Genomic DNA, 15,211 nt, shown 5'->3' with positions numbered 1-15,211 from the left:
TATTCACACCACATAGATTGTACTACAGTACCTTGAGGCTCATCATCATTATCGGTGATTCCTCTCGCGCCTGTTAACAGCTTACATCATTGGCTGGTAATCAGGCGATGTCTTTCCATGTTCGACTCCAAAACATTTTTCACATGGATCGACTTGTACTTTGACTGAAGATTGGAGGAGATTGAAGACCTCGGATCTAGTTTCATCCATCTGGGCTGCGATATACATTCAGGAAAATAAAAACATCAAATGTACAGCATTACGGCACAGATAATCATCCAATCAAAGGGATGATGGCTCTATCTGAATCATCAGTCTATACTCAGACGATTGTCTGTCCTATGTACATGAAAATGAATTTATAAAGCTGAGCATGGGAATGCCCGCCTCAGCTAGATCATGAAAATGTTATGAAGATAATGTATTGTGCTGTATCTTATTACAGGTCTCCTCTCGGCTCGAAAGAACTCCGAATCCTCATTATAAAGCATTTTACCCAACATCTAAAAGAATTAATGACCTCATGCTTTAGGGGGCAACTGTTATAGATATTTTTGGGCCCTGCAACACCAGGCATAAATATCCATAAACTGAGGGCTCCTAAGTCCCTAAAAGTGTTGTTCCAACCCCTAAAGGAACAAGGTCAAATGGTTACAGCTTCTCCCAGAAGTTCTCCATGAAAAATTGCTCAGAATGGGTCAAAACAGGATCAGTGCACTTGCTCCATGGTTAGGGTGCGTTGCAACCCACCTAAGTACACTATGGGGGTGCGTTGCAATGCAGGAATCCCTTCTAGGGGGTGCACTAAGCGAGAAGAGACAAATGGTAGTGTCATTCTGCAAGGTGGAAAAGCATGGAATCTTCTAGAACTTTCTCCTGTGACACTTGCCTCTCTGAATTCGACGAAGGATGAGTAAGAGATCATCAATCCCCAGAGGAGTCGCCATTTTGTTACAAGGAAAAGTGTCTATATAGAACTGCTCTATCCCACTTAGGTGTGGTAGCTACCTTAGAAACAAACAAGGTAAAGTCTACTTTCATTTCCTTTTACGATAGATAGATGAAAGAAGAATAAGGAGACCAATCTCTGTCTTTCGCTAGACTCCTTGTTCGGTTCTTCTCTCTTTTGATAGTCTTTCACTGCTCGCCTTCTCGTACACCCAGCTTCACGGAGTCCCTGCAAGACCACAACAGCACAAAAATATACAAGAACATGGACCTATTATCATAAATAATCTAGGGTCAGATATAGATTAACCATACAAATGCATGAAACATAAATTACACAAGAGTATGGAAGGAAACAAGAATAGCTTTATTGATAATCAAAGTAGAGTCAAGAGAGTTACAACTAGCTGTTCCGACCCACCATCATCCTCTTGACAAGAAAAGCCCTCTTTTCACCTCATACAAAGCTTAGATCATCCAACATACACTGATGTTACCTCAAGAAACCAACAACAATTCCTTACTAGATGCAAAATTCCAGCCTCTAGATCTCTGGTATGAGGGATCCATATATAGATATCTGTAAGGGGAATGAGTCAGCTTGTGCGGGTTTATTTTTTAACGAGCTTGAACCCTGCGGTAACACTGCTCATTGCGGGTTTATTTTTTAACGAGCTTGAACAGTGCGGTAACACTGCTCGTTAAAAAATAAACATAAGCAATGAGCACATGTTCCTCCAGAGTTTAAGCTCATTAAAAAATGAACCAATTTCGAGTAAATAACCATCGTGAATGTAAGATTACAGCCTTTTAAAGCCTTGGGCGTGTTTGCACCATCACCTCCACTTTTGCATTGGCCGATCATTCATTTCCACTTGATTGTTTACCCATTTTGAGGAGCAACTGCGAAGAGTGATCATGTTAGCCATCCTTGTAACACTGCCGTGATTGGAAAATTCCAAACCTTACCTCGAATCAACTACTACCCATTCGATCACTCGTTCCTCAAAAGACGAGTTGTCTTTAAGCTCTTTTCAAAATCAACTCGTAAAATATGAAAAGATTGCCAAGCTATTGGCCTCTCCAGCTCGTTAAAGAGACTGGAAGTGCTATCCCTCCTTTAGATTTTAATCTTTTTGGACTTGAGGGATCATTACACAAAAAGATCGAGCGCTTGTTTTGTTCGGCTCGTTAAAAGTATCGAAAATTCATCCCTTCTGTATTGTTTTATACTTTTTCGGACTTAAGGGATTAGGTGACGAAAAAGGAATATTGGAGTTTTCTTTATGTCCCTTTTTCAGACTCTCTAAAATTGAAAAGGACCGAGTTATCTTTGTCCTTAAACTCGTTAAAAGCATAATAGCGACAAACTTGTCCGTGGCAGACAAGAACGAGTTTCACTATCGCTAGGCTCGATAAAACATAGCGATGGGCTTGCCCGAAGGGAAAATTATAGAACAAGCATATGTTATCCTCCTCAAGCTTGATAAAAATAAAGAAGTACTCATCAGCAATGACTGGGGAAAATTGGGAAGAAAACTTGAAGAAACTTTGTTGGTAGCAAGTCGCTCTTGAACATGACACTTTCACTCCGCATCCATGTCGGGTTGGGTTGTTTCATTCACCGGTCACATCACCATGGTCACATCACACCATCCACATTTGGGGTTAATGCTACCAATCCTTCATGTCAGTGTCGCCGATATGTTCAAGAGAAGTCATTCAGAGAATTCACCCGGGTTTCACCCACCACAATACATCTATACTCCATGCTTTCATGACCGCCATCCTGAACCTTATATCATCAGACAGTTTTCACCTCCATAAAAATCATTTGCTCCGTTCCATGTCATTGATGTGGGATTCATTAAGGCCCTCCTATGACGGATCACTTCTTGTCGACATCAGCTCATTATCCAAGAAGTCGATCTAGGAATACCCCCCTCAGTACTTTGAAGCTTGCATGCCTTGATGGCAAGTTTCTCACTTCCAGCGAAAGGTTTACATCAATGGCCTTCGACCGAAAGATTTTGCGTGGTGTTCGACGCCAAGTCCTTTATTCAAACTACATAGATTGTACTGCAGTACCTTGACGCTCATCATCATTATCGGTGATTCCTCTCGCGCTTGTTAACAGCTTACATCATTGGCTGGTAATCAAGCGATGTCTTTCCATGTTCGACTCCAAAACATTTTTCACATGGATCGACTTGTACTTTGAGTGAAGATCGGACGAGATTGAAGACCCCAGATCTAGTTTCATCCATCCGGGCTGCGATATATATTCAGGAAAATAAAAACATCAAATGTACAACATTACGGCACAGATAATCATCCAATCAAAGGGATGATGGCTCTATCTGAATCATCAGTCTATACTCAGACGATTGTCTGTCCTATGTACATGAAAATGAATTTATAAAGCTGAGCATGGGAATGCCTGCCTCAGCTAGATCATGAAAATGTTATGAAGATAATGTATTGTGTTGTATCTTATTACAGGTCTCCTCTCGGCTCGAAAGAACTCCGGATCCTCATTATAAAGCATTTCACCCGACATCTAAAAGAATTAACGACCTCATGCTTTAGGGGGCAACTGTTATAGATATTTTTGGGCCCTGCAACACCAGGCATAAATATCCATAAACTAAGGGCTCCTAAGTCCCTAAAAGTGTTGTTCCAACCCCTAAAGGAACAAGGTCAAATGATTACAGCTTCTCCCAGAAGTTCTCCATGAAAAACTGCTCAGAATGGGTCAAAACAGGATCAGTGCGCTTGCTCCATGGTTAGGGTGCGTTGCAACCCACCTAAGTACACTATGGGGGTGTGTTGCAATGTAGGAATCCCTTCTAGGGGGCGCTGAGCGAGAAGAGACAAATGGCAGTGTCATTCTGCAAGGTGGAAAAGCATGGAATCTTCTAGAACTTTCTCTTGTGACACTTGTCTCTCTGAATTCGACCAAGGATGAGTAAGAGATCATCAATCCCCAGTGGAGTCGGCATTTTGTTACAGGGAAAAGTGTCTATATAGAACTGCTCTATCCCACTAAGGTGTGGTAGCTGCCTTAGAAACAAACAAGGTAAAGTCTACTTTCGCTTCCTTGTACGATAGATAGATGAAAGAAGAATAAGGAGACCAATCTCTATCTTTCGCTAGACTCCTTGTTCCGTTTGTCTCTCTTCTGATAGTCTTTCACTGCTCGCCTTCTCGTACAGCCAGCTTCACGGAGTACCTGCAAGATCACAACAGCACAAAACTATACAAGAACATGGATCTATTATCATAAATAATCTAGGGTCAGATATAGATTAACCGTACAAATGCATGAAACATTAATTACACAAGAGTATGGAAGGAAACAAGAATAGCTTTATTGATAATCAAAGTAGAGTCAAGAGAGTTACGACTAGCTGTTCCGACCCAGCATCATCCTCTTGACAAGAAAATCCCTCTTTTCACCTCATACAAAGCTTAGATCACCCAACATACACTGATGTTACCTCAAGAAACCAACGACAATTCCTTACTAGATGCAAAATTCCAGCCTCTAGATCTCTGGGATGAGGGATCCATATATAGATATCTGTGAGGGGAATGAGTCAACTTGTGCAGGTTTATTTTTTAACGAGCTTGAACCCTGCGGTAACAATGCTCATTGCGGGTTTATTTTTAAAGACCTTGAACCCTGCGGTAACACTGCTCGTTAAAAAATAAACATAAGCAATGAGCACATGTTCCTCCAGAGTTTAATCTCATTAAAAAATGAACCAATTTCCAATAAATAACCATCGTGAATGTAATATTCCAGCCTTTTAAAGCCTTGGGCGTGTTTGCACCATCACCTCCACTTTTGCATTGGCCGATCATTCATTTCCACTTGATTGTTTACCCATTTTTGAGGAGCAGCTACGAAGAGTGATCATGTTAGCCATCCTTGTAACACTGCCGTGATTGGAAAATTCCAAACCTTACCTGGAATCAACTGCTACCCATTCGATCACTCGTTCCTCAAAAGACGAGTCATCTTTAAGCTATTTTCAAAATCGACTCGTAAAATATGAAAAGATTGCCAAGCTATTGGCCTCTCCAGCTCGTTAAAGCGACCGGAAGTGCTATCCTTCCTTTAGATTTTAATCTTTTTGGACTTGAGGGATCATTACAAAAAAAGATCGAGCGCTTGTTTTGTTCAGCTCGTTAAAAGTATCGAAAATTCATCCCTTCTGTATTGTTTTATACTTTTTCGGACTTAAGGGATTAGGTGACCAAAAAGGAATATTGGAGTTTTCTTTATGTCCCTTTTTCAGACTCTCTAAAATTGAAAAGGACCGAGTTATCTTTGTCGTTAAACTCGTTAAAAGCATAATAGCAACAAACTTGTCCGTGGTAGACAAGAACGAGATTCACTATCACTAGGCTCGATAAAACATAGCGATGGGTTTGCCCGAAGGGAAAATTATAGAACAAGCATATGTTATCCTCCTCAAGCTTGATAAAAATAAAGAGGTACTGGTCAGCAATGACTGGGGAAAATTGGAAAGAAAACTTGAAGAAACTTTGTTGGTAGCAAGTCGCACGTGAACATGACACTTTCACTCCGCATCCATGTCGGCTTGGGTTGTTTCATTCACCGGTCACATCACCATGGTCACATCACACCATTCGCATTTGGGGTTAATGCTACCAATCCATCATGTCAGTGTCGCCGATATGTTCAAGAGAAGTCATTCAGAGAATTCACCCGGGTTTCACCCACCACAATACATCTATACGCCATGCTTTCATGACCGCCATCCTGAACCTTATATCATCAGACAGTTTTCACCTCCATAAAAATCATTTGCTCCGTTCCGTGTCATTGATGTGGGATTCATTAAGGCCCTCCTATGACGGATCACTTCTTGTCGACATCAGCTCATTATCCAAGAAGTCGATCTAGGAATACCCCCCTCAGTACTTTGAAGCTTGCATGACTTAATGGCAAGTTTCTCACTTCCGGCGAAAGGTTTACATCAATGGCCTTCGACCGAAAGATTTTGCGTGGTGTTTGACGCCAAGTCCTTTATTCACACCACGTAGATTGTACTACAGTACCTTGAGGCTCATCATCATTATCGGTGATTCCTCTCGCGCCTGTTAACAGCTTACATCATTGGCTGGTAATCAAGCGATGTCTTTCCATGTTCGACTCCAAAACATTTTTCACATGGATCGACTTGTACTTTGAGTGAAGATCAGACGAGATTGAAGACCCTGGATCTAGTTTCATCCATCCGGGCTGCGATATATATTCAGGAAAATAAAAACATCAAATGTACAGCATTACGGCACAGATAATCATCCAATCAAAGGGATGATGGCTCTATCTGAATCATCAGTGTATACTCAGACGATTGTCTGTCCTATGTACATGAAAATGAATTTATAAAGCTGAGCATGGGAATGTCTGCCTCAGCTAGACCATGAAAATGTTATGAAGATAATGTATTGTGCTGTATCTTATTACAGGTCTCCTCTCGGCTCAAAAGAACTCCGGATCCTCATCATAAAGCATTTCACCCGACATCGAAAAGAATTAACGACCTCATGCTTTAGGGGGCAACTGTTATAGATATTTTTGGGCCCTGCAACACCAAGCATAAATATCCATAAACTAAGGGCTCCTAAGTCCCTAAAAGTGTTGTTCCAACCCCTAAAGGAACAAGGTAAAATGATTACAGCTTCTCCCAGAAGTTCTCCATTAAAAACTGCTCAGAATGGGTCAAAACAGGATCAGTGCACTTGCTCCATGCTTAGGGTGCGTTGCAACCCACCTAAGTACACTATGGGGGTGCGTTGCAATGCAGGAATCCCTTCTAGGGGGTGCGCTAAGCGAGAAGAGAGAGATGGCAGTGTCATTCTGCAAGGTGGAAAAGCATGGAATCTTCTAGAACTTTCTCCTGTGACACTTGCCTCTCTGAATTCGACCAAGGATGAGTAAGAGATCATCAATCCCCAGTGGGGTCGACATTTTGTTACAGGGAAAAGTGTCTATATAGAACTGCTCTATCCCACTAAGGTGTAGTAGCTGCCTTAGAAACAAACAAGGTAAAGTCTACTTTCGTTTCCTTTTACGATAGATAGATGAAAGAAGAATAAGGAGACCAATCTCTGTCTTTCGCTAGACTCCTTGTTCGGTTCTTCTCTCTTCTGATAGTCTTTCACTGCTCGCCTTCTTGTACACCCAGCTTCACGGAGTACCTACAAGATCACAGCAGCACAAAACTATACAAGAACACGGACCTATTATCATAAATAATCTAGGGTCAGATATATATTAACCATACAAATGCATGAAACATAAATTACACAAGAGTATGGAAGGAAACAAGAATAGCTTTATTGATAATCAAAGTAGAGTCAAGAGAGTTACAACTAGCTGTTCGGACCCAGCATCATCCTCTTGACAAGAAAAGCCCTCTTTTCACCTCATACAAAGCTTAGATCACCCAACATACACTGATGTTACCTCAAGAAACCAACAGCAATTCCTTACTAGATGCAAAATTCCAGCCTCTAGATCTCTGGGATGAGGGATCCATATATAGATATCTGTAAGGGGAATGAGTCAGCTTGTGCGGGTTTATTTTTTAACGAGATTGAACCCTGCGGTAACACTACTCGTTAAAAAATAAACATAAGCAATTAGCACATGTTCCTCCAGAGTTTAAGCTCATTAAAAAATGAACCAATTTCCTGTAAATAACCATCGTGAATGTAAGATTCCAGCCTTTTAAAGCCTTGGGCGTGTTTGCACCATCACCTCCACTTTAGCATTGGCCGATCATTCATTTCCACTTGATTTTTTACCCATTTTGAGGAGCAGCTGCGAAGAGTGATCATGTTAGCCATCCTTGTAACACTACCATGATTGGAAAATTCCAAACCTTACCTGGAGTCAACTGCTACCCATTCGATCACTCGTTCCTCAAAAGACGAGTCGTCTTTAAGCTCTTTTCAAAATCGACTCGTAAAATATGAAAAGATTGCCAAGCTATTGGCCTCTCCAGCTCGTTAAAGCGACTGGAAGTGCTATCCCTCCTTTAGATTTTAATCTTTTTGGACTTGAGGGATCATTACACAAAAAGATCGAGCGCTTGTTTTGTTCGGCTCGTTAAAAGTATCGAAAATTCATCCCTTCTGTATTGTTTTATACTTTTTCGGACTTAAGGGATTAGGTGACGAAAAAGGAATATTGGAGTTTTCTTTATGTCCCTTTTTCAGACTCTCTAAAATTGAAAAGGACCGAGTTATCTTTGTCATTAAACTCATTGAAAGCATAATAGCGACAAACTTGTCCGTGGCAGACAAGAACGATCTTCACTATCGCTAGGCTCGATAAAACATAGCGATGGGTTTGCCCGAAGGGAAAATTATAGAACAAGCATATGTTATCCTCCTCAAGCTTGATAAAAATAAAGAGGTACTGGTCAGCAATGACTGGGGAAAATTGGGAAGAAAACTTGAAGAAACTTTGTTGGTAGCAAGTCGCTCTTGAACATGACACTTTCACTCCGCATCCATGTCGGGTTGGGTTGTTTCATTCACCAGTCACATCACCATGGTCACATCACACCATCCACATTTGGGGTTAATGCTACCAATCCATCATGTCAGTGTTGCCGATATGTTCAAGAGAAGTCATTCAGAGAATTCACCCGGGTTTCACCCACAACAATACATCTATACTCCATGCTTTCATGACCGCCATCCTAAACCTTATATCATCAGACAGTTTTCACCTCCATAAAAATCATTTGCTCCATTCCGTGTCATTGATGTGGGATTCATTAAGGCCCTCCTATGACGGATCACTTCTTGTCGACATCAGCTCATTATCCAAGAAGTCGATCTAGGAATACCCCCCTCAGTACTTTGAAGCTTGCATGCCTTAATGGCAAGTTTCTCACTTCCGGCGAAAGGTTTACATCAATGGCCTTCGACCGAAAGATTTTGCGTGGTGTTCGATGCCAAGTCCTTTATTCACACCACGTAGATTGTACTGCAGTACCTTGAGGGTCATCATCATTATCGGTGATTCCTCTCGCGCCTGTTAACAGCTTACATCATTGGCTGGTAATCAGGCGATGTCTTTCCATGTTCGACTCCAAAACATTTTTCACATGGATCGACTTGTACTTTGAGTGAAGATCGGATGAGATTGAAGACCCCGGATCTAGTTTCATCCATCCGGGCTGCGATATATATTCAGGAAAATAAAAACATCAAATGTACAGCATTACGGCACAGATAATCATCCAATCAAAGGGATGATGGCTCTATCCGAATCATCAGTCTATACTCAGACGATTGTCTGTCCTATGTACATGAAAATGAATTTATAAAGCTGAGCATGGGAATGCCCGCCTCAGCTAGATCATGAAAATGTTATGAAGATAATGTATTGTGCTGTATCTTATTACAGGTCTCCTCTCGGCTCGAAAGAACTCTGGATCCTCATTATAAAGCATTTCACCCGACATCTAAAAGAATTAACGACCTCCTGCTTTAGGGGGCAACTGTTATAGATATTTTTGGGCCCTACAACACCAGGCATAAATATCCATAAACTAAGGGCTCCTAAGTCCCTAAAAGTGTTGTTCCAACCCCTAAAGGAATAAGGTCAAATGATTACAGCTTCTCCCAGAAGTTCTCCATGAAAAACTGCTCAGAATGGGTCAAAACAGGATCAGTGCACTTGCTCCATGGTTAGGGTGCGTTGCAACCCACCTAAGTACACTATGGGGGTGCGTTGCAATGCAGGAATCCCTTCTAGGGGGTGCGCTGAGCGAGAAGAGACAAATGGCAGTGTCATTTTGCAAGGTGGAAAAGCATGGAATCTTCTAGAGCTTTCTCCTGTGACACTTGCCTCTCTGAATTCGACCAAGGATGAGTAAGAGATCATCAATCTCCAAGTGGAATCAAGAACTATCAGAGGGAGGACACTAATCAAAACACAAGCTGACTCATTCCCCTTACAGATATCTATATATGGATCCCTCATCCCAGAGATCCAGAGGCTGGAATTTTGCATCTAGTAAGGAATTGTTGTTGGTTTCTTGAGGTAACATCAGTGTATGTTGGGTGATCTAAGCTTTGTATGAGGTGAAAAGAGGGCTTTTCTTGTCAAGAGGATGATGTTGGGTTGGAACAGCTGGTTGTAACTCTCTTGACTCTACTTTGATTATCAATAAAGCTATTCTTGTCTCCTTCCATACTCTTGTGTAATTTATGTTTCATGCATTTGTATGGTTAATCTATATCTGACCCTAGATTATTTATGATAATAGATCCATGTTCTTGTATAGTTTTGTGCTGTTGTGATCTTGCAGGTACTCCGTGAAGCTGTGTGTATGAGAAGGCGAGCAGTGAAAGACTATCAGAAGAGAGAAGAATCGAACAAGGAGTCTAGCGAAAGACAGAGGTTAGTCTCCTTATTTTTCTTTCATCTATCTATCGTAAAAGGAAACGAAAGTAGACTTTACCTTGTTTGTTTCTAAGGCAGCTACCACACCTTAGTGGGATAGAGCAGTTCTATATAGACACTTTTCCTTGTAACATTATCCTTCCATAAACTATAGATATGTTGTGGGCAAATGCATTGCTATTATCATCATCCATTGTTCATAACTAATCAGAGGGATATACACGCCATATGTATGCACCATAAACTCAAGCTTTCCATTAATCCATTACTAAAAAATAAAATCACACATTTGGAAAAATCCAGTGGAACAAAAAATTCAGAATAAATGTCAAAATTAAATCATTCACATCCATATTCTATCTGCATTGCATGAATGCAGAAAAGAGTGCCAATATTGTTAATTGTTAGGAATTTTGCGTTGATTTCAGACTGTAAATCATGATTTTGTGTTTTGTAACCAATACTAGAGTTATAATAATTATTTCCTCTTCTTCTTCTTGTTTTTGATAAACTACTAGAATCAATTGCATAATCTTGATCTAGTGCATCCCTCACTCCTTCAATATAGTTTGAGGATCCATGAGCTTCTGTGCAATAACATGCATTCCGTTCTTCACTTTCAGGTGCATCAATTATCGACCATTCATAGCTAGCTAATGTTTTTCTTCAAAGAATGTTATGCATATACAGACCAACATATTCCCCAAAAATACCTGACAAATGAAGCGCCTCTAGTTGACCATATCCAAAGCAAAAATAAGGGCCTTCTATCTTGAAGCAACACTCTGGGAATAAATCTTGGAACTTTAGCATCTTATGGATATCCATGATTTATCCATTTCTCTGATATTCTTTCTTCCCTTACTACACTTGATAATTTTGTAAGTTGGTACTCATATGCTGACCCTGTTTTGGTGGTCAAAAGTATTGAGAAAGTCTTTGCACCAAATGTTTCATTTATAAAAGTAGGCCCCAACACACTAAAAGAAACATAATTAGATGTCATATGCATAAACCACTTCCACTTTCTTTGGAATAACTATCTCTCTAACATCAGACCATCCCTGCTAAGGAGAAAAGTGACCCTGAACTTTCTCCAACCAAACTATGTAAAGTACAATCTCTAGATGGTACCAGAGAAATATTTTTTGTTCATGGTTTACCCTAAATATGTTTCTTCCATGATGGCCTTAACTTCATGTCAAATTCATACAACTCTCCAATTGTACTCACAATGCATGTTACCTATGATCGCAAGGTCCCAACATTAGCAATACCTGCAATATCACCATGATGTCAACCATGGTTTATCCACTTAAGATGATGCAATTATGAGAGCTCTAAAAGTGATCCATCCTCTGTTGCAAAGTACAATAACGTGCCATTTGCTGATGGAATTCCAGATCTCAAACACACATTTCTATTTGAGTCTTCATCTGAATTATCTATGCTTGAAGATGATGGGAATAATGGTGCACTTTCAACCCACAAAGGTTGTTCGTTAGCATCTACTATCAGCTTGTTAAAAAAACACCCAAGTTTCCATAGCTTTAGATGCCAAACCCATCACATCCACTGCGCCCCCAATATCCATAATTTAATATATCAATCTGAATATTTGTATTAAAAATCTTTCCTTTCTCCAAAGATTATGCTTTCCTCAGGCACTTGACATTCCTTGTTTTTTTTTCTTTGTATTGCTCAGAATTTTGGCAACTTTACTTGTTGAAATAACTTGCAAGATATAAGGACAGAGGTTGCCAAAAACTGATACTCTGAAGAAAACAAGACGATTTTGTGACTAAAATTCATAGTATTCAATTGAAACTCTAACAATCTTGGAGCCTTCACCCATAAGAACACATCAAAGTTGTTTGTTGCTTCTTCTATCTCCTCTAAAGCAAATGAGTGGCACTGTGGAAGATGAATTGAACCCAGTTTCATTGCAAGTTTCCATAGCTTTAGATGCCAAACTCATTGCACCCACAATATCCATAATTTAATCTATCAATCTGAATCTTTGTATTAAAAATCTTCCCTTTTTCCAAAAATTATGCTTTCCTCGGGCACTTGACATTCATTGTTTTCTATTCTTTGTATTGCTTAGAATTTTGGCAACTTTACTTGTTGAAATAACTTGCAAGATATAAGGACAGAGGTTGCCAAAAACTGGTACTCTGAAGGAAACAAGACAATTTTGTGACAAAAATTCATAACATTCAATTGAAACTCTAACAAATCTTGGAGCCTTCACCCATAAGAAGACATCAAAGTTTTTTGTTGCTTCTTCTATCTCCTCTAAAGCAAATGAGTGGTATTGTGGAAGACGAAGTGAACCCAATTTCATTGCTTGAGATACACGCTTTCCATTGACAAGTAATTATGATGATATGTCGATCGAAGTAGATTTTGTCACTAGTTTTCTTGATTGCTTAATTGCCTTCTTATATCATGACTTTCTAAGCAACACCAAAACCACACAAAGCATTAAGGCTACCTCTCAATAAAATTTGAATGATTGTGCCCTAGCCTAGTGTTCATCATTTGTTGACCGTTGTCTCTCTTCTTCTACTATTGAAAACAAAGAGAAGAGATTACATAGATCTCTCTTGTCTTTGTAGGAATAATTAACGTGTCTATAGTCAGAATTTGTAAATGAGGCTTGGATCTGAACACTTACCTCTTTTGATTAGAATGCATCATCATTAACAATGTGCTCCTATACAAATCCATATTCATACCCAAAAAATGATGGATCGAATGTTTCACCACCTACCATATCAGAAAATTTAAGAACCTACAAAACCAATCCCAAAATTGGAGAAAATATTTAACAATGACTTGTGAGCAAGAGAATGCATTATCTAGGAGCATCTCCTAGGTAATATCCTTCCATAAATTATAGATATGTTGTGGGGCAATGCATTTCTATTATCATCATCTACTATTCATAACTAATCAGAGGGATATACACGCCATATGTATGCAGTTTGCTCCACTTTGAGTCTTATATCTATAAGTGGAGAAAACTATTGTGTATAAGTTTGTGTACTTTGTAATATAGACACCAACTTTCCCCATCATGCTCAAAGCTCTATTGAAATTTTCAACTATGTTGACAACATTGCTGCCCAAAGCAATGACCACTACCTCCACCGGGGAGTGAACTTCCATGCAAGATTCAGAGGCCGATGAGTATGCAAAGGAATCCCAAGAAGAAGAAACCTGCCCCAAAGATGCAAAAGATAGAGCCAAAGACAACTGCTTCAATGAAGGATTCATGAAAATTGTTTATTTGCCCATTTGCATTAGCTTAGACCAACTGCCTAACGTGTAGGTGAAATTTAGTGCTAATGACTAGCGCATACATACATACAGAAAGAGTGTGTGTGTGCTCCTACTACAAGAGCTCTAGCATAGAGAATGAATTTGATATAAGCCTACATGTGGAAGAGGCTCTATTACTTAGATTCTAATTTTGAAATTTATCTTGATATTACTGTCTAGTCATTAATGAAACTTGGAAGTGGTTCCTATCTTATAGATAATATACAAATTTCCAACAAATAAAATCACATGGAAGGGAAATTAGTGAAAAAAATGAATTTATTATGAGGGAGAAGACTTACCAGCTTTCTGGGAACCCCATGGACTGATTCCTCCAAAGCCAAGTTTGAATCCTCTATAAAAGAAGTGAGTCTTCATCTGAATTATCTATGCTTGAAGATGATGGGAATGATGGTTCATGTTCAACCCACAAAGGTTGTGCGCTAGCATCTACTCTCATCTTGTTAAAAAATCAATCTGAACCTCTATAATAAAAATCTTTCTTTCTCCAAAAATTATGACATTCCTTGTTTCTTGTTCTTTGTATTGCTCAAAGTTTTGGCAACTTTACTTGTTGAAATAACTTGCAAGATATAAGGACAGAGGTTTCCAAAAATTAATATTAATATGTATTTGAAAATATATTAACAACTTAAATAAAATATAAAATTTTAATATAAGCAAAATAGTCTATAAATGAAATGTTTTAATTCCCATATTAGATAAAATATTTTAATATCCATATTAAATAAAATATTTAATGTCAACTATACATATATGTATATATTATATAAATCTCTTGAAAAATGAATTTTTTACCATTAAAATAGTTTTAAACATTTGAATTAATCTCAGAAAAATATTCAATTTTGATCAAGTAAAATATCCCATTATAAAATCTTAAGTAGTATCTTAAGTAATATTAATGTGTATTTGAAAATATATTAATCACTTAAATAAAATATAGAATTTTAACATAAGCCATGTAGTCTATATGTGAAATTCTTTAATGCCCATACTAAATAAAAAAATTAATATTCATATTAAATAAAAAAATTAATATTCATATTAAATAAAAAAATTAATATCCATATTAAATAAAATATTCAAGGATAAATGAGATTCATTTAAAAAAAACTTGAGATTAAGAGATTAAAGATTATAAATTTTGAGAAAATAGGTGTGGAAGACCTATACTCTTAAAGATGGGGTTGTTTGATAATGTTAAGAAAGTTACAATAAGGGAAGGCTTTGTAATACCTAGTATGAGAGAAATGTGTCATTTCATTCATGCTCAATGTGAAATTGGCACGTGTTCATTTTAAAATAAAAATAAAATAACTATAAATAAAAAACAATGTTGGTTAGAGTATACATACTTGATTAGTTTTAGTTAAAATCCAATAGAAATGGATATACATATTTGGTTAAATGAATATACTGATTTGGTTACACTCCAGTAGCTCAAATAAT

Source organism: Pinus tabuliformis, chromosome 8 (assembly GCF_031772625.1).
Source record: "Pinus tabuliformis cultivar Carrire ecotype Pingquan chromosome 8, CPIR1, whole genome shotgun sequence".
NCBI lineage: Eukaryota > Viridiplantae > Streptophyta > Pinopsida > Pinales > Pinaceae > Pinus > Pinus tabuliformis.
This window is presented reverse-complemented; position numbering follows the sequence as displayed.